Source organism: Neophocaena asiaeorientalis, unplaced genomic scaffold (assembly GCF_003031525.2).
Source record: "Neophocaena asiaeorientalis asiaeorientalis breed wild unplaced genomic scaffold, Neophocaena_asiaeorientalis_V1.1 scaffold130, whole genome shotgun sequence".
Lineage (NCBI taxonomy): Eukaryota > Metazoa > Chordata > Mammalia > Artiodactyla > Phocoenidae > Neophocaena > Neophocaena asiaeorientalis.
The window spans coordinates 5,938,196-5,965,747 of record NW_020173397.1 but is presented as its reverse complement, the minus strand read 5'-3'; the positions used below and the strand labels follow the sequence as shown (position 1 = coordinate 5,965,747).

The following is a 27,552-nucleotide window of genomic DNA, read 5'->3' as shown; positions in this document are numbered from 1 at the left end:
GGTCGGCTGGTGCTGTACTCAAGTGCCATATCTCTGAGGGGGCGATCCACAAACCTCAAGGAGACAGGAGGGGTCGGCTGGTGCTGTACTCAAGTGCCATATCTCTGAGGGGGCGATCCACAAACCTCAAGGAGACAGGAGGGGTCGGCTGGTGCTGTACTCAAGTGCCATATCTCTGAGGGGGCGATCCACAAACCTCAAGGAGACAGGAGGGGTCGGCTGGTGCTGTACTCAAGTGCCATATCTCTGAGGGGGCGATCCACAAACCTCAAGGAGACAGGCAGGCGGGGAGACTGGTGATACTCAAGTCTCATATCCCTGAGTGGGCGATCCACAAACTGGAGAATAATTACATTACACAGGTTCTCCCAAAGGAGTGAATGATTTGAACCCCATGTCAGGCTTCCCAGCCTAAGGGTCCTGGACCAGGAAGCAAAGCTTCCGGAGCATTTTGCTTCGAAGCCCGGTGGGGCTTGCTTCTGGAAGAACGAGAGGGCTGGGGGAATAGGGACTTCATTCTTAAAGGGTGCGCACAAATTCTCCTGTACTCCGGAACCCAGGGCAGAAGCAGTAAGTGGATAGGAGCCTGGATCAGACCTACCTGGTGATCCTGGAGAGTCTCGGGGAGAGATGCGGCTCACCCTGGCGACAGAGACCCTGTGGGAACCGTTCTTGGGAGCTCCTCCTACCATGTGGATACTGGTGTTGGCAAGCACCGTCGTGGAACCCTTGCTGTAGCATTTTAGCCCCAGGATCCAGCCCTACCTTAGCCCAATAGCCTATAGGCCACCAGTGCTGGGATACATCAGGCCAAGCAAATAACTGGGCAGGAACACAGCCCCACCCATAAGCAGACAGGCTGCCTTCAGACTCACTGAGATGCCTCTGGACACCCAGGAGCCCAGGAATCAGCTTCACCCACCAGGGGGCAGGCACCAGCCCCAGAACCCCTGGGCCCTCACCCTGCCCTCCAGGAAGCCTGCTGGACCGGCTTCAACCACCAGGGGGCAGACAGCAGACATAAGAAAACCACAATCCTGCAGCAAGTGGCACAGCATGCCCACCAGCAGGCCAGACCCTGCCCTGGGACCAGCTGGACCCTGACCCTCACTACTAGTGGGCCAGCACAAGCTTTGAGACACCCCAGGCCCCATACCAACTGTGTCAGGAACTGACCCCCCTCCCAGCAATTAGACACCAGCTCTGGGACCCCTGCGCCCTGCAACCAGACTCCAGGACACAGCTCTGCCCACTAGTAGGCCAGCGCTAACCCCAGGACCTGGCTTCACATACCGTTGGGCTGGCAACTGCACCGGAGTCTTCTGGGCCCTGACTCTGTCCACCAAGAGTGAGCCAGCACTAGCCTTGGGGCTCCTTGGGGTTCTGCAGTCAGCTACCTTGGACCATCTGAAAACATAGGACCACCTAAATACATAAGGCAAATATTAATGGGCATAAAGGGAAAAACACCAGTAACACAGTAATGGTAGAGAATTTTTAACATCTCACTTCTGTCAATGGACAGATCATCCAGACAGAAAATCAATAAGAAAACACTGGCCTTAAATGACTCATTATATCAAGTGGACTTAATAGATACATATAGGACCTTCCATCCAAAAGCAACAGAATACACATTCTTTTCCAATGAACGTGGAATATTCTCAAGGACAGATCACATGCTAGGCCACAAAACAAGCCTCTATAAATTTAAGAACACTGAAATCATAGCAAGCCTCTTTTCCAGCCACAACACTATGAGACTTGAAATCAACTACAAGGAAGAAAACTGCAAAAAACACAGACATGGAGGCTAAACAACCAATGGACCACTGAAGAAATCACAGAGGAAATTAAAAAAAACCTGAAGACAAATGAAAACACAACAACCCAAAATCTTACACAAAAGCAGTTCTAAGACAGAACTTCATACCAATGAAAGCCTATCTGAAAAACAAGAAAAATTTCAAATACACACCATAACCTTACACCTAAAGGAACTAGAGCAAGGGGAACAAACAAAACCCAAAGTTAGTAGAAGACACCATAAAGATCAGAGCAAAATTAATGGAATAGAGACAGAGAACAACAACGACAGAAAAGATCAATGAAACTGAGAGCTGATTCTTTAAAAAGATAAACAAAATTGATAAATCTGGGACTTCGCTGGTGGCGCGGTGGTTAAGAATCCGCCTGCCAATGCAGGGGACACCGGTTTGAGCCCTGGTACAGGAAGATCCTACATGCCGTGGAGCAACTAAGCCCGCGCGCCACAACTACTGAAGCCCGTGCGCCTACAGCCTGTGCTCTGCAACAAGAGAAGCCACCGCAATGAGAAGCCTGCGCACCACAACGAAGAGTAGCCCCAGCTCGCCACAACTAGAGAAAGCCCGCATGCAGCAACGAAGACACAATGCCTCCAATCAATCAAACAATCAATAAAGGAAACCTGTAAAAAAAAATTGATAAATCTTTAGCCAGACTCATCACACACACAAAAAAAGAGAAGGCCCAAATCAATAAAGTCAGAAATGGAAAAGAACTCACAACTGACACCACAGAAATACAAAAGATAATAAGAGACTACTACAAACAACTATATGCCAATAAAATAGATGACCTAGAAGAAATGGACAAATTCTTAGAAAGGTAAAATCTCCCAAGACTAAGCCAGGAAGAAATGGAAAATATGAACAGACCAATTACCAGTACAGAAATTGAATCAGTAATTTAAAAGCTCCCAACAAACAAGTCCAGGACCAGGTGGCTTCACAGGTGAATTCTACCAAAGTCATAGAGAAGACCTAACACCTATCCTCCTCAAACTATTCCAGAAAGTTGCAGAGGAAGGAACACTTACAAATTCATTCTATGAGGCCACCGTCATCCTAATACCAAAACCAGACAAAAGAATAACACACAAAAATTATAGGCCAATATCAATGATGAACATAGATGCAAAAATTCTCAGCAAAACATTAGCAAACTGAATCCAACAACACATTAAAAGCATCATACACCATGATCGACTGGGGTTTATCCCAGGGCTGCAAGGATTTTTCCATATCTACAAATCAAGTGATGAGATACACCATGTTAACAAAATGAAAAATAAAACCCATATGATCATCTCAATAGATGCAGAGAAGCTTTTGATAAAATTGACCATCCACTGATGATAAAAACTCTCCAGAAGGCAGGCATACAGGGAACACATCTGACCATAATAAAGGCCACATATGACAAACTCACATCTAACACCATACTCAACAGTGAAAAGCTGAAAGCATTTCCTCTAACATCAGGAACAAGACAAGGATGTCCTTTCTCACCAGTTTTATTCAACATAGTACTGGAAGTTCTAGCCACAGATATCAGACCGGAAAAAGAAGTAAAAGGAATCCAAAGTGAAAAGGAAGAAGTAAAACTCACTGTTTGCAGATGACATGATACTGCACATATAAAATCCTAAAGATACCAGCAGAAAACTACTAGAGTTCCTAAGTGATTTTGCTACAGTTGCAGGACACAAAATTAATATACAGAAGTCTGTTGTATTTCTATACAGTAACAATGAAATATCAGAAAGAGAAATTAAGGAAACAATCTCATTTAACATCACATCCAATAGAATAAAATACCTAGGAATAAACCTACCTAAGTAGGCAAAAGACCTGTACTCCAAAAACTGTAAGACACTGATGAAACAAACTGAAGATGACACAAAGAGATGGAAAGATATACCATGTTTATAGATTGGAAGAATTAATACTGTTAAAATGATGATACCCCCAAGGCATTTTACAGATTCAAAGCAATCCCTATCAAAATAACAATGGCATTTTTCACAGAGCTAGAACAAATCATTTAAAAATTTGTATGGACACACAAAAGACTCTGAATAGAAAACAATACCAGGAAAGAACAGAGCTGGAGGAATCACACCCCCTGACTTCAGAGTATACTCCACAAAGTTGACACAAAAACAGACACACAGATCAATGGAACAGGATAGAGGGCCCAGTACTAAACCCACGCACTTATAGTCAATTATCTATGACAAAGGAGGCAAGAATATACAATGGAGAAAAAACAGTCTCTTCAATATGTAGTGCTGAGAAAACTAGACAACTACACGTAAAAAATTAAACTAGAACATTTGACCACACCGTATACAAAAATAAACTCAAAATGGATTAAAGACCTAAAGTACGACTGGAAATCATACAGCACCTAGAGGAAAACATAGGCAGAACGCTCTTAAACATAAATCTCAGTGATCTTTCTCTGGATCTGTCTCCTAAAGCACAGGAAATAAAAGCAAAAAGAAACAAATGGGACCCAATTAAACTTAAAAGCTTTTGCACAGAAAAGGAAACCACTGACAAAACAAAAAGACACCTACCGAGTAGAGAAAAGATTTCCTAATTATATCATCGATAAGGGGTTAATATCCAAAATATATAAACAGGTCATACAAGTCAAGATAAAAGAAAAAAAACAATTAAAAAATGGGCAGAAGAACTAAATAGACATTTTTCTAAAGAGGAAATACTCTGGCCAACAGGCATATGAAAAGATGTTTAACATCGCTAATCGTCAGGGAGATGCAAATCTAAACCACCTCAAACCTGTCAGAATGGCTATCATCAAAAAGAATACAAATAATAAATATTGGAGAGGATGTGGAGAAAACCCTAACTCTTCTTGGGAATGTAAATTGGTGCAACCACTGTGAAAAATAGTATGGCGGTTTCTCAAAGAAAACAAAAGTAGAACTACCATATGACCCAGCAATTCCACTCCTGGGTACATAGCTGAGAAAAACAAAAACACTAAATCGAAAGGATACATACAATGTTTGTAGCTGCATTATTTACAACTGCTAAGATAGGGAAGCAACCTAAGTGTTCATCAAGAAATGAATGGATAAAGAAGATGTGGTATACATATACAATGGAGTACTACTCAGCCAAAAAAAACCAACCATAAAACCACACAAGAAAAAACAAGAACAAAATTTTGCCATTTGCAGCAACATGGATGGACTTGGAGGGCATTATGCTAAGTGAAATGAGTCAGGCAGAGAAGGACAAATCCTGTATGATATTACTTACATGTGGAATCTATAAAATAAAACAAATCAGTAAATATACCAAAAAAGAAGCAGACTCACAGCTATAGAAAACATACTAGTGGTTACCTTATGGAAAGGGAAGTGAGGAGGGGCAAGATAGGAGTAGGGGATTCAGAGGTACAAACTATTATGTACAAAATAAATAAGCTTCGAGGATATATTATACAACACAGCGAATATAACCAATGTTTTATAATAACTATAAATGGTGTTTAACCTTTAAACATTGTGAACACTATGTTGTGCACCTGTAACTTACCTAAGTATACTTCAAAAAAAACTATACTTCAGAAAAAACCTGTTGACCTGAATTTTGCATTTTATAAGTATTCATATATTTAGACTATATTACACTTATTTTGGTGATCATTTCAAAATATATATAAAGATCAAGTCAGATGTTGTATATCTGAAAATAATATAATGTCATATGTCAATTATATCTCAGTGTTAAAAAAGAATATACAGGTGCCTCAGTAAAACTACATACAGCAGGCCTGATCATGGAAAAACAATTTCTTTTCAAAGCTGATGCCAAGCCCTGTCTTCTGCTTTCAGGAGAAGTTGTTTTTAATGTTTTGTAAAACCACTATGTAACTCAGTAATTAAATCAGTTAAAGCACTTATGAGATTCAATACACATTTTTTTGGGGGGGAGGTAAATTTCAGCAAGTTACATACAAAGAAGTTAACTGTAGCACAATGTATATTAGAATGATTTTGATAATTAAATATTTATAATATATGTTTATAATTTCACAGGGAAAATACTTCTACGATAATACATTTCATCACAGAATATAAAAATTTGCTATGCTTTACAATTAATTTTTAAAATACCAACACATGCCTCTTTGATGAAGTTAAGGAGTAGAAGAAGTATCTTATAATTTTGCTATTTTAATAAAAATGTAATTAAAAGAGTCACCCACCAGGTGGGAGTGTTTCACAATATTATACCCTGTAGAAAGCATTCTACAGTCAAGATGTTTTTTTCCTTGAAGGCAGTTTTCGAGATTGAAGCATGTATTGTGTATATATTACTTAGAGATTTTTACTCTTACTCTTTCACTTCTAGGTTGTGTCATTATTGAACTTCATTAATTCAAGTTTTGTCAGTTATACAGGTCTTTTCTAAGGGATCAGGATTTTTCAACTCAATATATGATGAAATTGTGCTGTAATACTTAGGACATGAAAAAAATCTGTTCTTTTTCATCCTTTCCTTTCTGGTAGAAACAGAAGTGACCTCCAATTTGTTTATATTATTATCTATTTCTAAACAAATTGATAATTCTTCCTTTTATCTGTAATTTATAAATACGAGAGGTACAAAGATACAATATTTTCTGCTGAACATCTGCCTAGCTAAATTAATAGTAACGTGTATCATCAGCCTGTTGTAAAGATGAAAATGAGTTCAAATATGTGAATAACTCAGCCATATGCAAAGTGCTAATCACACATTATGACATTATTAATGAAACACTTTTTTAAAAGTGTTAACTGGGGGCTTCCCAGGTGGCACAGTGGTTGGGAGTCTGCCTGCCGATGCAGGGGACACGGGTTCGTGCCCCGGTCCGGGAGGATCCCACATGCTGAGGAGCGGCTGGGCCCGTAAGCCATGGCCGCTGAGCCTGAGCGTCTGGAGCCTGTGCTCCGCAACGGGAGAGGCCACAACAGTGAGAGGCCCGCATACCGCAAAAAAACCCACAAAAAAACCTGTTAACAGAAAAAATGTAGTTATGATCATGTTGATCATTCTGCAGTAAAAGAGTGCCATTTGAAGCAAACTATTTTGTTAAGAAAAGTGAGGAGGTGAAATCTGAGCTGACATCTAATACAAATAAAACATTAACTTCAAACTCAAGTTGAACTTTCACTTCAGTACATAAAAGTTAACTTTGGCACCCTCAGCAACTACTGAAGGGCTTGTTAGCACAAGAATGCTGGATTCCATCCCGAATTTCTGGTTCTGTAGATCTGGGGTTGCACCCAAGAATCTGCGTGTTTTAAAGTTCCCAGATGTTGCTGCTTCCCCTGCTGGTCAGGTGATGGCACCTAGAGAACAACTGACCTACAACAATGCCGATATTGGAAAACAATCCATTAAAATAAAGAAAAATTTAGAAAGAACAAAATTACATTCCTTCAGTTCTCTGAATATTCTTTTCACACAAGTAGTAAATTAACTTCCAGAATGAGAAGTAACAGCATATCCCCTTGATGATTTACGGACTAAAATCCACAACAAAGTAATATTAATCTTCAACGATTTGGGATAGCTGACAGATGTTTTCTTTTTTACCCCAAGAAATGCTGGTCTAGGATAAATTGCAAAACTTCCAATTATACGTACATACATATATATATATTTTTTTTTTTTTAATTAAGCAGATGAAACAGCTACGCTTGAGGGACTCTGAGAAGTTATGAAATGGTTGGAAAATTGCTTCAGCATGTTCTGGTTCTGCGGCACAGCAATCTCACAGTTCTTGGCTCTCTCCAAGTCCAAGCAGAAAGTCTCTTTGCACTGGAATAAGCAACACTTCTTAAATCCTTCAAAACCTTTAATCAGTTTCTACCCCCCTCTCTCGGCCATTTCTTTATCTTCCCAGCGGCTGCAGAAGTAAATGCCTACAGCAGATTACTGTAAACCATTTTGAAATTATCCTACTTCCCAGGATCCTCCAAGCCTCTGCTTCACAGATCTTTAGAAAGTTTTTTAGTTAATGGGGATGCCTAGTGTACATGGTAAAATAAACATGCATATTATACCAACACCGAACTTTCCTAGAGTTACAGAAGAGCCCACTACTCCAGAGAGAAAGCATCTATGTTCGTACTTCTTCCTGAAACTATAACTGTTCAGAGGGTAACATTTTTCATTCTCAGATTTTGCCGTGATGTTAGAGATATTTACAACCAAGGCTGTGGCTGTGGCATATTCAAATCTGAGACACGCAAACAGGGTGCAAAAAATGTAACAGTAAAATTTAAATTTAAAGAAAGAGCACAATTAGTCTCCACAGGATAGGTAAAGAGGAAGAATGATCATAGTATTTAGGGTTAGCAAGGGAGATAGATGGTCAACTGTTGATAACTCCTGGTAACACTAACTGGTAAAACATTTTAAAAGAGCAATTTGGCAGTATGTATCAAAATGTAGAAGAAGTCCCAAAATATACTCTAGAAATATAATTAAGAACACTGTATTTCCTACAATTTCTATTCAACTGTAAGGGAAAAAATAGCAATACAACTCAAATTTTAAAAGCAGTCATTTTCAAGTAAGCCTGTTATGAAGAGAGCACTTTATAGTGATAGAATGTCACAATGAAAACTTTTGGAGTTCATAGTCCGGGAGTTACTATTCTGACATATATATAAGCCTGGAATCTATTTGCACATGTCTATCTTCTGGGAAAAATCTGAAATAGCTTTCATCAGATGCCCAAAGCTGCTCAGATGCACAATTTTCCATTTAAGCAGGGGTTTAGAGAATTCGCTGAAGCCCAATTTATTCACCTTTCTTAGGAACTCCTGATCTAGTCAACCCCATGTTTAATTTAAGAAGAAACTGAGGTCTAATAAAAATGTTTGAGGAGGAGCGGGGAATGGCATCCAGGAGGGAGTGGGAGAGCCTGGATGGAGGCCGGGTTGAAGGTCAGGGCCTTTTTCTGGCCACCGTGGCACGGATCCCTCCCTGAACACTGTAAGTGACTTTTACCCTGGGATTCAGAAATGTCTACAGGACTGAGAATAGACCCGCTAAAGCTTACACCAGCACACAGATAAAATATCCTTCAACTGAACTTCATGTGCCCAGTCACTCAACATAAATCTAAACCCGTGCGGTTGCCAGGCTCTTGGTGCTCCAGCCAGGCATCAGGGCTGTGCCTCTGAGGTGGGAGAGTCAAGTTCAGGACACTGGTCCACAAGAGACCTCCCAGGTCCACGTAATATCAAACGGTGAAAATCTCCCAGAGATCTCCATCTCAACACCAACACCCAGCTTCACTCAACGACCAGCAAGCTACACTGCTGGACACCCTCTGACAAACAATAGCAAGACAGGAACACAACCCCATCCGTTAGCACAGAGGCTGCCTAAAATCAAAATAAGGCCACAGACACCCCAAAACACACCACCAGACGTGGACCTGCCCACCAAAAAGACAAGACCCAGCCTCATCCACCAGAACACAGGTACTAGTCCCCTCCACCAGGAAGCCTGCACAACCCACTGAACCAAACTTAGCCACTGGGGACAGACACCAAAAACAACAGAAACTATGAACCTGCAGCCTGCGAAAAGGAGACCCCCAAACACAGTAAGTTAAGCAAAATGAGAAGATAGAGAAACACACAGCAGATGAAGGAGCAAGGTAAAAACCCACCAGACCAAACAAATGAAGAGGAAATAGGCAGTCTACCTGAAAAAGAATTCAGAATAATGATAGTAAAGATGATCCAAAATCTTGGAAATAGAATAGAGGAAATACAAGAAACGCTAAACAAGGACCCAGAAGAACTTAAGAGCAAGCAAACAATGATGACAACACAGTAGATGAAATTAAAACTTCTCTAGAAGGAATCAATAGCAGAATAACTGAGGCAGAAGAACACATAAGTGACCTGGAAGATAAAATAGTGGAAATAACTATTGCAGAGCAGAAGAAAGAATGAAAAGAATTGAGGACAGTCTCAGAGACCTCTGGGAAAACATTAAACACACCAAAATTTGAATTATAGGGGTCCCAGAAGGAGAAGAAGGGAAAAAGAAAGGGACTGAGAAAATATTTGAAGAGATTATACTAGAAAGCTTACTTAATAAGGGAAAGGAAAGAGTTAATCAAGTCCAGGAAGTGCAGAGAGACCCATACAGGATAAATCCAGGGAGAAACATGCCAAGACACATATTAATCAAACTATCAAAAATTAAATACAAAGACAAAATATTAAAAGCAGGAAAGGAAAAACAACAAATATCACACAAGGGAATCCCCATAAGGTTAAGAGCTGATCTTTCAGCAGATAAAAATCAGAGAGGAAATCAGAGAATACCTAGAAACAAATGACAATGAAAACACGACGACCCAAAACCTATGGGATGCAGCAAAAGGAGTTCTAAGAGGGAAGTTCATAGCAATAGAATCCTACCTTAAGAAACAAGAAACATCTCAAATAAATAACCTAACCTTACACCTAAAGCAATTAGAGAAAAAAGAACAAAAAACACGCAAATTTAGCAGAAGGAAAGAAATCATAAAATTCAGATCAGAAATAAATGAAAAAGAAATGAAGCAAACGATAGCAAAGATCAATAAAAGTAAAAGCTGGTTCTTTGAGAAGATAAACAAAATTGATAAACCATTAGCCAGGCTCATCAAGAAAAAAAGGGAGAAGACTCAAATCAATAGAAGTAGAAATGAAAAAGGAGAAGTAACACCTGACACTGCAAAAATACAAAGGATCATGAGAGATTCCTACAAGCCACACTATGCCAATAAAATGGACAACCTGGAAGAAATGGACAAATTCTTAGAAATGCACAACCTTACAAGACTGAAGCAGGAAGAAATAGAAAATATGAACAGACCAATCACAAGCATTGAAATTGAAACTGTGATTAAAAATCTTCCAACAGGGCTTCCCTGGTGGTGCAGTGGTTGAGAGTCCGCCTGCCGATGCAGGGGACACGGGTTCATGCCCCGGTCTGGGAAGATCCCACATGCCGCGGAGTGGCTGGGCCTGTGAGCCATGGCCACTGAGCCTGTGCGTCCGGAGCCTGTGCTCCGCAACGGGAGAGGCCACAACAGTGAGAAGCCCGCTTACTGCAAAATAAAGAAAAAAAACAAAAACAAAAATCTTCCAACAAACAAAAGCCCAGGACTAGGCGAATTCTATAAAACATTTAGAGAAGTGCTAACACCTATCCTTCTCAAACTCTTCCAAAATATAGCAGAGGGAGGAACACTCCCAAACTCATTCTATGAGGCCACCATCACCCTGATACCAAAAGCAGACAAAGATGTCACAAAGAAAGAAAACTACAGGCCAATATCACTGATGAACATAGATGCAAAAATCCTCAACAAAATACTAGTAAACAGAATCCAAGAGCACATTAAAAGGATCATACAATATGATCAAATGGGGTTTATCCCAGGAATTCAAGGATTCTTCAATATACACAGATCAATCAATGTGATAAACCATATTAACAGATTGAAGAAGAAAAACCATACGATCATCTCAATAGATGCAGAAAAAGCTTTTGACAAAATTCAACACCCATATATGATAAAAACCTAATGGGAGAAAACATTTGCAAATGAAGCAACTGACAAAGGATTAATCTCCAAAATTTGCAAGCAGCTCATGCAGCTCAATTTCATAAAAACAAACAACCCAATTCAAAAATGGGCAGAAGACCTAAACAGACGTTTCTCCAAAGGAGAATACAGATTGCCAACAAACATATGAAAGAATGCTGAACATCATTAATGGTTAGGGAAATGCAAATCCAAACTACAATGAGATATCATGTCACACCGGTCAGAATGGCCATCATCAAAAAGTCTACAAACAATAAATACTGGAGAGGGTGTGGAGAAAAGGGAACCCTCTTGCACTGTTGGTGGGAATGTAAACTGATACAGCCACTATGGAGAACAGTATGGAGGTTCCTTAAAAAAGTAAAAATAGAACTACCATACGACCCAGCAATCCCACTACTGGGCATATACCCTGAGAAAACCATAATGCAAAAAGAGTCATACCAAAAGTACCAAAATGTTCATTGCAGCTGTATTTACAATAGTCAGGACATGGAAGCAACCTAAGTGTCCATCAACAGAAGACTGGATAAAGAAGATGTGGCAGATATATATAATGGAATATTACTCAGCCATAAAAAGAACTGAACTGAGTTATTTGTAGTGAGGTGGATGGACCTAGAGTCTGTCATACAGAGTGAAGTAAGTCAGAAAGAGAAAAACCAATACTGCATGTTAACACATATATATGGAATCTAAAAAAAAAAAAAAACATCATGAAGAACCTAGGGCAAGACAGGAATAAAGACGCAGACCTACTAGAGAATGGACTTGAGGATATGGGGAAGGGGAAGGGGAAGGGGAAGCTGGGACAAAGTAAGAGAGTTGCATGGACATATATACACTACCAAACATAAAATAGATAGCTAGTGGGAAGCAGGTGCATAGCACAGGGAGATCAGCTCGGTGCTTTGTGACCACCTAGAGGGGTGGGATAGGGAGGGTGGGACAGAGGGAGATGCAAGAGGGAAGAGATTTGTGGACATATGAATATGTATAGCTGGATTCACTTTGTTATAAAGCAGAAACTAACACACCATTATAAAGCAATTATACTCCAATAAAGATGTTTAAAAAAAAGTTTGACGAAGTCACTGTGCTCGTTATAGCATGTGGTTAAAGTATATAGATATAGAGACCTCCGTGGACGTCCAGCAGTTAAGACTCCACGCTTCCACTTCAGAGGGCATGGGTTTGATCCCTGGTCAGGGAACTAAGATCCCACATGCTGCGTGTTGTAGCCAAAATGTTAAAAAAAAAAAAAAAAAAGGAAGAAAGAAAAAAAGTATATAGATAGAGCATAGTTTCTTATCTATATTTTTATCCATCTATCTATATACATATATCTGTATTTAAATATATATGTATTTAATAAGCATATATGCAAATATGGATATAATGTGTGTGTATATGTATAACCTCTATCATGTGCTTTGATGTGTGTGCTTTTACATTTGTCATTGTTCTGGATTAGAATCCCTTGGTAGAAAAAAGTAGGATATCTAGTTTAACATCATTATTTCATATGATGAATTCAGAAAAAGGGACTTGCCTAAGGTCACATCACTTATCTGTAGTGATGAAATCCAAAAGGTAACCTTCAATATTTTAGATTTCAAAGCCTGGCTCCCCCACTTTCCAGCTGTATGACCTAGCAAGCCCCTCAAAATTCAGTTTTGTCATCTGTGATGATACCTTTCAGGTTTGCGGGTAGGAATGAGTAAGAAAATGTTAACTAAAATAACCAGGAGCAAAATAGGTTCTTGCCAAATAGTTGCTGGACACTTTAAGCCAAATATAAGTATTTGTAAGATAGAATGATTTTCATGTGTGAAAGCAAGTACGATAATAACTATGATCGTCAATATGGAAATACCCATAACTGCTTACATAAAATATAAAATCCCTTATAATTTATGTTATGGATTTTTATAAACTATCTTAATGTCTTAACTACTATCTGTACCACAAGTTATAGGAAAAGAGCTTTTCAGTAGGAACTATTGAGTTTTTCATCTCACCAGAGGTCTTGCATCTTTCTACTCTGCTAGACATAAAGCTTCTGTAACAGCCATCATGGACTTCTCCATCCTCTCACTGAAATCATCACATCAAAACTGATCATTGTCTGCAGCCTTTCTCAGAAAAATGTATGGGACTTGTTATAATTGAAACAAGTGGTGAAAAATTCTATGGACGCACTTCTTTTTTTTGTTGCTGTTGTTGTTGTTTTTTTGCGGTACGTGGGCCTCTCACTGCTGTGGCCTCTCCTGTTGTAGAGCACAGGCTCCGGATGCGCAGGCTCAGCAGCCATGGCTCACGGGCCCAGCCGCTCCACGGCATGTGGGATCCTCCCGGACCCGGGCACGAACCCGCGTCCCCTGCATCGGCAGGCAGACTCTCAACCACTGCGCCACCAGGGAAGCCCTGGATGCACTTCTAATTGAAGCCCACTGCTGGGCTTCCCTTGAGTGGGTAGTTCTCCATTTTTTATAGTCTGAGGATTTTCAGGAAACTACTGTAACACAGAAGACCTTAACCTGCTTTTAAGGATTTCAGGAGCCTTATACTTTCTTTGGGACTATGCACAAATGGCCATAGCATTCATGACCCCCCACCCATTAAAAGTCTTTATTTGTTTTTATTCTTTTTCCTTACAAAATTCTTCCTTTCTGTGCCAGCCTTGGTGAAATCAGAGGACAAAGAGAAAGCAACTAATTGCTTGCACAGCTCCCAATTGTATAGTTAAGTTCATTAGAACACACATTATACTGGAATCCTGCAGATGGTTGGACACATGGTCTCTAAAGTGTTATTTATACTTTGGAACTAGTAACGAGTCACTTGCCTAAATAATTAAAAATGCATATTCCATATCAAACAAAGTCTGTGATCATCACTCTTTGGCTGCATGCACTGCAGTCTAAATTAACAATCCTTCACTTCTTTTCCGACCTGTCACCAACTAAAATACATATATAACCATGCCTATGTGATATTAGCACTGACAGCGTGATAATAATTGATGATAAGATGAGTTAGCTACTTTTTTCCTCAAAGTATATCTTAGTGATTGAGAGTATGACGTTTTAAGTCAGTATAGTTGATGAAAGAACGGCAACTCATGTTACATGCCAGCTCCAATCACATAGTAGTGGCTGTTGGAAGAGCTCTGTGGGGAAGGAAGGCACACTGAGGCAGTTCAACAGAAAGTGCCAGAATCGATTAATAATGTCTGCCATGGACTTAGGAATAGGGACTGGCAGCACATACACAGGGTATTGGCCTTTCCTGGGTTTGTGGTTATGAACCCTAGGTTTTAAGAGTCAGACATTCCTGGATTTACTGTCTGGCATCACCACTTACCAGCTAGGTAACCAGCTAAGTAAATGGCTTCCAGGGAGTTATTTAATCTCTCAGAGTCTGTATCACTCAGTTTCATCAACTGTAATTGAGGAAACTAATATTCTCTCTCTTTCTCCCTCTCTCTTCCCACCTCAGTCTCTGTCTTGACAGTTATGATTTTTAAATGCTTGTAAAGTGGTACCAGGCATACAGCTATGTAGTCAATAAAATTAGGCAGTACTATTACTGCTTCTACTAATGATATTTTAAAGAAAGAATATTTTCTCAGGTTCCTCACACACTGAAAAAGTAACTAGACAGCACAGATATTAAGAATTCACAGAGGACCTGTGCGGAAGGGGAGAGGCAGCACATCCAAAGCAGGGCCTCCAGAGTGTGGAGTGCTGGAGTTTTTTAGAACCTTATCCACCAGAGGGTAGACAGCAGAAGCAAGAAGAACTACAATCCTGCAGCCTGTGGAACGAAAACCACATTCACAGAAAGATAGACAAAATGAAAAGGCAGAGGGCTATGTACCAGATGAAGGAACAAGATAAAAACCCAGAAAAACAACTAAATGAAGTGGAGATAGGCAACCTACCAGAAAAAGAATTCAGAATAATGATAGTGAAGATGACCCAGGACCTCAGAAAAAGAATGGAGGCAAAAAGCAAGAACATGCAAGAAATGTTTAACAAAGACCTAGAAGAATTAAAGAACAGACATCTAGAAGAATTAAAGAACAAACAAATAGAGATGAGCAATACAATAACTGAAATGAAAAATACACTAGAAGGAATCAATAGCAGAAAAACTGAGGAAGAAGAACAGATAAGTGACCTGGAAAACAGAATGGTGGAATTGACTGCCACAGAACAGAATAAAGAAAAAAGAATGAAAAGAAATGAAGACAGCCTAACAGACCTCTGGGACAACATCAAACACAACAACATTCACATCATAGAGGTCCCGGCAGGAGAAGAGAGAGAGAAAGGACCCAAGAAAATGTTTGAAGAGATTATAGTCGAAAACTTCCCTAACATAGGAAAGGAAATACCACCCAAGTCTAGGAAGCACAGAGAGTCCCAGGCAGGATAAAGCCAAGCAGAAACATGCTGAGGTACAATCAAATTGGCAAAACGTAAAGACAAAGAAAAATTACTGAAAGCAACAAGGGAAAAATGACAAATAACATACAAGGGAACTCCCATAAGGTTAATAGCTGATTTCTCAGCAGAACCTCTACAAGCCAGAAGGGAGTGGCACAATATATTTAAAATGATGAAAGGGAAGAACCTACAACAACATTACTCTACCTGGAAAGGATCTCATTCAGATTCGATGGAGAAATCAAACGCTTTACAGACAAACAAAAGCTAAGAGAATTCAGCACCACCAAATCAGCTCTACAACAAATGCTAAAGGAACTTCTCTAAGTGGGAAACACAAGAGAAAAAAAGGATCTACAAAAACAAACCCAAAACAATTAAGAAAATGCTAATAGGAACGTACATATTGATAACTACCTTAGAGGTGAATGGATTAAATGCTCCAACTGAAAGACACAGACTGGCTGAATGGATACAAAAACAAGACCCATATATATGCTGTCTACAAGAGACCCACTTCAGACCTAGGGACACATACAGACTGAAAGTGAGGGGATGCAAAAAGTTATTCCATGCAAATTGAAATCAAAAGCAAGCTGGAGCAGCGATTCTCATATCATACAAGATTGACTTTAAAATAAAGACTATTACAAGAGACAAGGAAGGACACTACATCACGATCAAGGGATCAATCCAAGAAGAAGATATAACAATTATAAATATATATGCACCCAACAGAGGAGTACCTCAACACACAGGGCAACTGCTAACAGCTATAAAAGAGGAAATCGACAGTAACACAATAACACCTCACTTACACCAATGGACAGATCATCCAGACAGAAATTAATAAGGAAACACAAACTTTAAACGACACAATAGACCAGACAGGTTTAACTGTTATTTATAGGACACTCCATCTGAAAACAGCAGATTACATTTTCTTCTCAAGTACACACAGAAGATTCTCCAGGATAGATCACATTTTGGGTCACAAAGCAAGCCTTGGTTAATTTCAGAAAATTGAAATCATATCAAGCATCTTTTCCAACCACAGCGCTATGAGGTTAGAAGTAAATTACAGGGAAGACAACGTAAAAAATACAAACACACAGAGGCTAAACACTATGTTACTAAATAACCAAGAGATCACTGCAGAAATCAAAGAGGAAATCAAAAAATACCTAGAGACAAATGACAACAAAAACACGACGATCCAAAACCTATGGGATGCAGCAAAAGCAGTTCTGAGATGGAAGTTTATAGCAATACAATCGTACCTGAAGAAAGAAGAACAATCTCAAATAAACAATCTAACCTTACAACTAAAGGAACTAGAGAAAGAAGAACAAACAAAACCCAAACTTAGTAGAAGGAAAGAAATCATAAAGATCAGAACAGAAATAAATAAAATAGAAACAAAGAAAACAATAGCAAAGATCAATGAAACAAAAAGCTGGTTCTTTGAGAAGATAAAATTGATAAACCTTTAGCCAGACTCATCAAGAAAAAAGGGAAAAGGCTCAAATCAATAAAATTAGAAATGAAAAAGGAGAAGTTACAATGGACACCACAGAAATACAAAGCATCATAAGAGACTACTACAAGCAACTCTATGTCAACAAAATGGACAACCTGGAAGAAACAGACAAATTCTTAGAAAGGTATAACCTTCCAAGACTAAACCAGGAAAAAGTACAAAATATGAACATACCAATCACAAGTAATGAAATTGAAACTGTGAATAAAAATCTTCCAAAAAACAGAAGTCGAGGACCAGATGGCTTCACAGGTGAATTCTATCAAACATTTAGAGAAGAGCTAACACCCATCCTTCTCAAACTCTTCCAGAAAATTGCAGGGGAAGAAACACTTCCAAACTCATTCTACAAGGCCACCATCCCCCCTGATACCAAAACCAGACAAAGATGTCACAAAGAAAGAAATCTACAGACCAATATCATGGATGAATATCGATGCAAAAATCCTCAACACAATACTAGCAAACAGAATCCACCAACACATTAAAAGGATCATACACCATGAGCAAGTGGGAGTTATCCCAGGGATGAAAGGATTCTTCAGTATACGCAAATCACTTAATGCAATACACCATATTAACAAATTGAAGACTAAAAAAAATAAGATCACCTCAATAGATGCAGAGAAAGCTTTTGGCAAAATTCAACACCCAGTTATGATAAAAACTCTCCAGAAAGTGGGCATAGAGGGAACCTACCTCCACATAATGGAGGCCATATACGACAAACCCACAGCAAACACCATTCTCAATGGTGAAAAACTGAAAGGATTTCCTCAACTTCAGGAACAAGACAAGGGTGTCCACTCTTGCCACTATTATTCAACACAGTTTTGGAAGTCCTAGCCACGGCAATCAGAGAAGAAAAAGAAATAAAAGGAATACAAAATGGAAAAGAAGAAGTAAAATTGTCACTGTTTGCAGATCACATGATACTATACATACAAAATCCTAAAGACATCACAAGAAAACAACTAGAGCTAATCAATGAAACCAGTAAAGTAGCAGGACACAAAATTAATGCACAGAAATCTCTTGCATTCCTATACACTAACAATGAAAGATTAGAAAGAGAAATTAAGGGAACAATCCCATCCACCATTGCAACGAAAAGAATAAAAAACCTAGGAATAAACCTACCTAAGGAGATAAAAGACCTCTACTCAGAAAACTATAAGACACTGATGAAAGAAATCAAAAATGACACAAACAGATGGAGAGATATACCATGTTTTTGGATGGGAAGAATCAATATTGTGAAAATGACTATAGTACCCAAAGCAATCTACAGATTCAGTGCAATCCCTATCAAATTACCAATGGCATTTTTTACAGAATGAGAACAAAGAAATCTTAAACTTTGTATGGAGACACAAAAGACCCTGAATAGCCAAAGCAATCTTGAGGGGAAAAAATGGAGCTGGAAGAATCAGACTCCCTGAGTTCAGACTATACTACAAAGCTACAGTAAATAAGACAATACGGTACTGGCACCAAAACAGAAATGTAGATCAATGGAACAGGATAGAAAGCCCAGAGATAAACCCACGCACCTATGGTCAACTAATCTATGCCAAAGGAGGCAAGGATATACAATGGAAAAAAGACAGTCTCTTCAATAAGTGGTGCTGGGAAAACTGGACAGCTCCATGTAAAAGAATGAAATTAGAGCACTCTGTAACACCAGACACAAAAATAAACTCAGAATGGATTAAAGACCTAAATGTAAGACTGGACACTATAAAACTCTTAGAGGAAAACATAGGCAGAACACTCTTTGACATAAATCACAGCAAGATCTATTTTGACCCACTTACCAAAGTAATAGAAATAAAACCAAAAATAAACAAATGGGACCTAATGAAACTTAAAAGCTTTTGCACAGCAAAACTTTTGCACAGGAAACTATAAATAAGACAAAAAGAGAACCCTCAGAATGGGAGACAATATTTGCAAATGAATCAACAGACAAAGGATTAATCTCCAAAATACATAAACAGCTCATACAGCTCAAGATTAAAAAAGCTAATGACCCCATCAGAAAATGGACAGAAGACCTAAATAGACATTTCTCCAAAGAAGACATACAGATGGGCAAGAAGCACATGAAAAGCTGCTCAACATCACTAATTATTAGAGAAATGCAAATCAAAACTACAATGAGGTATCACCTCACACCAGTTAGAATGGGCATCATCAGAAAATCTACAAACAACAAATGCTGGAGAGGGTGTGGAGAAAAGGGAACCCTCTCGCACTGTTGGTGGGAATGTAAACTGACACAGCCACTAGGGAGAACAGTACAGAGATTCCTTAAAAAAACTAAAAATAGAATTACCATATGACCCAGCAATCCCACTCCTGGGCATATACCCAGAGAAAACCATAATTCAGCAAGACACATGCACCCCTATATCCATTGCAGCACTATTTACAATAGCCAGGTCATGGAAGCAACCTAAATGCCCATAGACAGACAAATGGATAAAGAAGATGTGGTACATATATACAATGGAATATTACTCGGTCATAAAAAGGAACGAAAGTGGGTCATTTGTAGACACGTGGATGGACCTAGAAACTGTCCTACAGAGTGAAGTAAGTCAGAAAGAGAAAAACAAAGATCATATATTAATGCATATATGTGGAATCTAGAAAAACGGTACAGATGAACTGGTTTGCAGGGCAGAAATAGAGACACAGAAGTAGAGAACAAACCAATGGACACCAAGCGGGGAGAGCGGCAGGGGGGATGGGGTGAGATGAATTGGGAGATTGGGATTGACATGTATACACTGATTTGTATAAAATAGATAACTAATAAGAACTGCTGTATTAAAAAAAAAGAATACACAGCAATCCCTTATCTGTCCTCCTAACCAACCCCCCCCCCCCCACCAAATTCATGCCTTTCAAACAAGTTCAAAACTAAACGTATCAAAACATAATCTTTGCAGGAGACACCATGCATAGAGGGGGGTGAGCTGACCTTTGAAACATCATGGCATCAAGGGGGACCCATTTTCGCCAGTGCTCCTGGGCCAATCACGCGGCTGGGCTTCAAATTCTTACTCCATCTTCCTCACCAGCTTGTCATAAGATTTATCTGTGATACCGCAAGCAAAGGTAATTTCTAAATTAAAAAGTTCTATATGTATGTAAAAATATGGACTTTTAATGTCATTAAAAAATTCAGAAAGGACAAGGAATACCACACACCCATTTACCCAATATCTGAGATTACCAGAGTTCTTATCTTCTCACTTATTTCAGACTATATAATTACTAATTTAAACATAACCTCATAATTCCTTTGCTTGGAATCTCTTAGATTCAGGGGTGAAGAATTTATGCTTTCAAGAAATCCCAGCAACCACTTTCATATAGAATTAAGAAGAGATTTGAAAGCTAATGGTTGCAGGGTTTGGTAAAATAGTGGGGTTCTGCAAGAAGATGGGGAATGGCCAAGCGACTTCAGAGCTAGCTTATAAGGGTCACAGCAAAAGGCTGTTCAGTCTCTGAGCCGTCAACATGAATCCTCGATGGATGACAATTTTGCTGGGCTCAGCCACGTGGAAAGAGGGTCTAGTAGCAAAGAAAGGCTTGGAATCCAGTAAAGTCAGTTTCTGTGAATGATACCTTCATTACACTGTTTTCCAAAGTAGCATGGATAACTTCCTTCTACCAGAAGAGCTTATTTGCTATTCCTCTAATGAAAAGTGAGGTTAATATGACTCCTTTAACACTGTGTGATGTAAAATAGTAAGTAAATGAGAAAGCCCTGTAACATTGCCCTTACTAACATCTGGTTTTTACTAAAAGAAGCTGCATATTGTAGCCTCGGTGCCCTCCTACTGTTTATGTTCCATTTGCAGATAGCAGAAGGAAGTTTATCTGTAGTGTACAGTCTGTGCACATCATTATGATGAATTATTTCAGCAGGGAAATCAGTCTCTAAAAAAGACCGTGACATTTGGTGCCCAATATAAGCATTTATCACTTAAAATCTTCAAAGAGAAGCCTAAGTCTTGCCATCCGTCTCAGGGAACGTGCAGCAGATGGTGGCGTTGAATGTGCAGCCTCATTATGCTGTGTTCCCATTGGTGACACTTCCCTTCTCACCACAAAACCATTCTGACTTTGTTTCTTTAGGAGAAAAGACCCCTGCAATTCTGATTCTATTTCTCTTCCAATAATCACACTTGATTAGAGCAGTGAAGCTTCCTTCCTGTGACCACCAAGACCATCCTTTCTCAAAGAAACGTCCCTGGAGCACTGACACTTTGTAATATTTGTTTCTTCTAAGAGGTGGGTGGATGGAGGGAACAAAGGCTTCTATGATCAAAGGAGTGTGAAATCGTGGTAAACTGTGTCCCCTTCTTAGAGAGCTGAAATACATATTAAAGACTGAGAAAATGTAGGATGGAAGCCTGTTTAAGATGTTTCACAAACGTGCATCTTCTTAGAACTCTGTCACAGAATCTGCATTAACATCGCGAGGGACATTGTGAAAAACAGACTTCAGGAGCTAATGATCTCAGTCATTTCCTCTCCAACTCTCTCTCTCTCTCTCCTCCCCCCCCCCACCCCTCCCGTTCTCTTTTCCTTCCTTCCTTCCTTCATCCCTCCCTTCCTCCCTCTTTCTTTTTCTTTCTATAAACAGATGTATGTACATTCACTGCATAATCTCTACCCCTCTAGCTAACATTAGTCTGTCTGGTATTTCCCAAAGAAGAAATAAGACGTCATTTTCTATTGTTTATGTGTACAAAATGCACCTTTTGAATCCATTATTATTGATTTTGATTGTATCACTGGTGGACCATCTGGAAACTTAAAGAAAACACAGCTCTCTAAACTGATACGTGGCAGGATACTTCTCCAGACAAACTCAAGGAAACATATTGAATAAACTCTCAGAACATGTTTTCCTCCTCACAGAATGAGCCTGCCCAGGGCATGATTGTAACACAAGACCTTGGACAAATTTTCTGCAAAACTTAGGAAAGGGTCTGGAATAATATCAACCAGGGCAGTGTCTAAGAGCTCAAATTATGGATCCAGACAGAGCTGGTATGAAGTTTATACCTCTGTGTTTGTTAATCATGTGATCTTGGACACATTATTAAATTCTTCTGGCATTCTGAATGACATTGAGGATTAAATGACATAAAAAATATAGAAAAGTGTTTAGCACAATGCCTGCTAATAAAGCCCACTGATATAGTAGCTACTGGGCTTCCCTGGTGGCGCAGTGGTTGAGGGTCCGCCTGCCGATGCAGGGGATATGGGTTCGTGCCCCGGTCCGGGAAGATCCCACATGCCACAAAGCGGCTAGGCCTGTGAGCCATGGCCGCTGAGCCTGTGCATCCAGAGCCTGTGCTCCGCAACGGGAGAGGTCACAACAGTGAGAGGCCCGTGTACTGAAAAAAAAAAAAAAAAAAGAAAAGAAATAGTAGCTACTGTTTTTATTCCATCAGGGAGGATATGAATTGAGAAGGAAGCTAAAATGTCCACTAAAGCTGGTACCACATACTTCACTAACACCCATGCTGCTGCTGTTGGTATGAAATTTGGGCTGAATATTAAAACTCATCCTTTTGTTTTCTTTTCATTTATTTACTTTCCCTCCTGAGCCTTTTGGAAGTTTCTCAGATCACCTGCCCAAGGTTTCTGTACTTGGAGAGGGAGTGAATCATTTCTAGTGCTAAGCTCATGTGAATTACACATATAACCTATAGATATGAGCTGAAGAGCCTTAATAAACCAATAATAATAATGGAAGAGGGTGTTAAAATGGACTCAAATCTATAAGATAGCAGATAGCAGATATCTAAGAGTGCTGTAAAAGAGCCTACCTGGTGGAACTTGCAAGCTTTAGATGGCCAAGAACCAGTTATGTGTCTCTGCACAGACCACCAACATTGAGGGAGGGGCTTCTCCCTTTGCTTTAGAGAAAATAACTTCAACAGAATCACACAGAGACCTTGAAATGGGTCACCTGAGGTTGAAAGGACACAGGAGACGAGACTAGTGTTTGACTTCTGTCTGAAATCTGAACAGCAAAAGATGGATAATTTACGGCATAGAGGCTGGAAAAGAGAAAGCCGCTTGGGGATCACCTTGTATTACAAGTGTCTGTTGGGGCAAGGATGGGCAGGTCTTTCCTGTGAGGGCCATGAGGGAGTGAGATCCAGCGTGGGGTGGAGGGTCAGTGGTTAGTGGTCAAATCTTGTCCAAGAACATTTTCCTGGAGGAGGAATAACGTCAGCAGAGAAAAGCTAGCAGTAGACTTCTGGTTTCTAAAGGAACTGCTACAGAAGGAAGTGACCAGCAGAAATGAAAATCCATTTGCCCCAGTCAATGGAGCTGGAGGAAAGAGTTCCCCAACAATAGGATGGGGTTGGTCCCCAAAGAACCAATAAAATCCTCCAGGAGAGGAAGAATCTTCAACAAACACCTGCCAGGATTAGAGGTGGAGCAAAAGAGACACAAATCAGATATTCCACGTACGTACATATCCTTTATTCAGATCCCATACGCTGGCTTACTGTACAATCAGGATTTTCTGGATCTAGACATTCTCGTTTCCAAACTGAGGATGTGTCTTGCAACTTAAACTAACAAAGGACTTTGAAGATATTAAAGTGGACCAGAAGAGTCATAGTGTGGGGCCTTTAGGGACTTTCCACCCCCTCACTTGTTCCCGTAAACCAATTCTTCTCCCTATCGTGCGCCACTCCTTCTCCCTATGGAAACCAATTCTTCTCCCTATCGTGCGCCACTCCTTCTCCCTATCGAAACCAATTCTTGGAGTTTTTCAGTTGACGGGGACTTTCCAGACAGCGGGTAATTTTCCAGTTGCCCGTAACAGGTATACGCCCTAACCGCCACAATGAACAAACAACTATAACGGCCAGAAGGTGGGACAAAAGTTCCTAAGCCAATGAATTCAAAAGTCACCACATTTACCCAATCATTGTGAGAATATACCCGCCCTATGAGTAAATAAACCTATAAAAAGTATGTGATTCCGCTTTTAGGGGTTCCCCATCGGCCTCCTGCGTGAGGTTCAGGGAACCCCGGTGCATCGGCTCCTAATAAACCTCTTGCGTGTTGCAGCAGCTCTCGACTCTTGGCGGTTCTTGGGCGAGTTGGAATCCCTCGTAGACCGTTTGGGTCTAACAATAGAACTGCCTAACGTTTCAGCCAGAGACAGGAAGAGAAGTTCCTCCACTGAGCAAAGGAGGACGAAAAAAACGTACCTTATTCATAATAATACTATTTCTTTATTTAACTGGTCCCAGGTACTGTGCTAAGCACTTTGCCCACAATGAATCATCCCAGCAACCATGTGAGCTTTTTTTTTTTCTTCTGATTTTCAGAGGAAACAGTTGAGATCCTAAGTCAGTCAGCTGCTGCAAAACAGCAGACTGAACTTGGGGCCAAATTCTGCATGATTCTAAACCACAGCTCTTCTCAGGACATCGCAAATCCAAGCCTAGCTTACTTCCAAGCAGAACATATCGCTCCTAGAGAGGACCCCAATCATTTCAATAGGCAAAACTTTTGATCAGAACATTATAGGACTATTAATCATATCCATCGCTCTCTAGAGTAAAGGTGGTTTAAATTTTCTAATGTATCTTATAAAAATCCCCTAAAACTTACTTGGTACAATAGCTCAGTTTTCAGGTCTACAAAAGGTGCTGAACAACAAGAATCTTTATTCCAGTATGTAGAACTGGATGAGACAGGAAGTATTCCAGACGAGATCTTCCCAAAAGGAAGGTGAACCCCCCCAGTTTGATCACGTATTACCTTATTTTACCCACCAATGTTCAATCATAGGAGCAGAAACGAAAACAGTGGTAGTCACTGGGAAAGGAGAGAGAACAGTCTGAGGACCTGGATAATCTAAGATTCCCAGAGCCTTCTGACAAAATTTTATTTCCTTCAGGTTTCCTTCGTGAAAGGCAAGATCAATCTGGATGTGATGAGAGATTGTTCTAAAGGATTATTACAAGAGGGGTGAATGGGACTCTTGCAATGGGGGAGGTACTGGCACCACAAGATCAGCCACTGTCTCAGAGGTCACGCAAAAGCAGCTTTGCTCAGGATAAGTAAACAAGACTAGGAAGTACCAGTGTAAGCTCGGGGGTGGGGGTGGGGGAGGGGTTGTCTCTGGAGAAGGAGAATCAGGCACGGCTTTCTTGACATAAGAGAAGCCATTTTTGGCCTAAGTCATTTTGTGATCTAAACCGGCCCACAGGGCTTAAAAACAGGTCTCAGTACTAACAAAAGCTCAAGAGAACAAAAGGACAAACTTATCAGGCAAGAAAAATAACAACGGCAAAAATAACAAAGCAGTTGTAAAGACTCTCCCTCCTGTTTCAATGGCAAAGATAAGCCTAAAGCACTGTCTTAAGCTTGTGGTGCTTCAAGGACAAAGGACGACCCTGCCTGAAAAATGTTCAGCGTTACACCCCCTACCGGAGTCTTAATCGCCCTCCCTACCACATTGAGATGGTTATGAAATTCCTGAGCCCACCTGGGCAAGGAGACCTCTCCCAAATAAGGAAAGGCATCTGGCCCGTCCCACTCCCACCCTATAGAAGGGAGGTATATGTGCCTCGACCAGTCAGTAAATGAAATTTTCACCTAGGACCATTCCTTTGCTTTCTGGCTATAAAAACTGACCAATAGCACATGTTCAGGATCGACTCCCTCAGACTACTAGAAAGCTGTCCCGCTGTTCTGGCAGTGACCCTTCTCTCTAATAAATTCTATCTTCTTTACATTCTTGGGTCTGGAAATTCTTTTCCAACCCGCGTTTTGGACCACGACAAAGCTGTTTTACAGAATTTAAATCCCCCCTCAGGCGCTTAACCACCAGATCAACTGGAACCCAAGGGATGATGTTGACCTTTTCTGACCCTCATGACTTCAATCAACTAAAGCTTGGACTCTGCCTACCCCACCCAAGCTCCTTCATGAATATGCATGTACCCTTAGCTTAAAACTTACCCAGTTTTGTTGTAGGGGAGACACAGCTTTGGGAAAGATCCCTGGTGGTCTCCTGACTTGCTGCAATTAATAAATTCTTCCTTCCCCCCTTTTGGCTTGGTTGTGTCTTTTGGCGAAGGCAGTTTTCAGGCAACACCAGGCTTGGGGAAGTAGGATGACTGAGAAGAATATTTTGTCCTAATATCACCTCCTGCCTATTCCCTGGAAGGGCCTTTAAGGAGGGCCTGTATGCTGGCACTGGCTGAGCGCGGGTCAACACTGAGTCCTGGGGGAAGGAGAGAAGTTTCTATCTAATCCAGTTCTATGTATTTTAATAAAGCTTCTTGCTGTTCAGCACCTTCTGTAGACCTGAAAACTGAGCTATACTGTACCGAGTTCTAACAAGTATTTTGTTATCATGGTCAGTGGGAACAAAAAATGATTCAGCCAATCATTTAAAAGGCAAACAATGGGAATTTGCGGCGTCTGTCTCTAGCCTTGTCATATGTAAATTGGGGGGTGGGTATCTTGATTCTTACCTAAGTCACTTGGGGAAAGGTGCTTTTTGCAGTAGCCATTTTCCAGGAGGATTTCTGAGTCCTGGCTTTTTCCAGGAGCACAGGGCTGAGGTAAAATTCAATCACCATAAATATCTGTAGATAGGGAAGCACTGATCTATGCTACAGAGTCAAAAGTGACTTTATCTTAGAAAAGGTCTACAACTAATTTTCAAAAATCATCAACCTATCAGTTTTATTTAATGCTACAATTCACCAAGATTAATGTGTGGCCTTACCCACATTAATTGATGTACTCATCCCTGTGAACATTAATAGATACAATACTACTTCCTGTGTGTCGTAGTTGGCTTGGGCTGCGCTAACAAAATACAGCAGACTGAGCAGCTTAAACAACAGAAAGTTATTTCTCACAGTTCGAGAGGTTGGAAAGTCCAAAATCAGGGTGCTGGCTTATTCAGTTCCTGATGAGGACTCTCTCTCTGGCTTGTAGCTGGCAGCATTCTTTCTGTGTCCTCCCCTGGCAGAAAGAGGGAAAGAAAGAAAGAAAGAAAGG

General features: G+C 40.2%; 1 long non-coding RNA gene across 2 annotated transcripts; it reads right to left on the bottom strand.

Moving 5' to 3' along the window:
• Positions 1 to 422: 422 nt before the first annotated feature.
• LOC112401031 (uncharacterized) lies at positions 423 to 26,826 on the bottom strand. 2 transcript variants are annotated; one of them, XR_003003503.1, is made up of 4 exons: positions 26,500 to 26,826; positions 20,462 to 20,578; positions 1,294 to 1,425; positions 423 to 685 (listed from the first exon to the last, which is right to left on the bottom strand). It is a non-coding gene; the product is annotated as an uncharacterized LOC112401031 (long non-coding RNA). The 2 variants fall into 2 exon arrangements; XR_003003504.1 differs by having other exon boundaries at positions 1,294 to 1,407.
• Between the last annotated feature and the right edge of the window lie 726 nt (positions 26,827 to 27,552).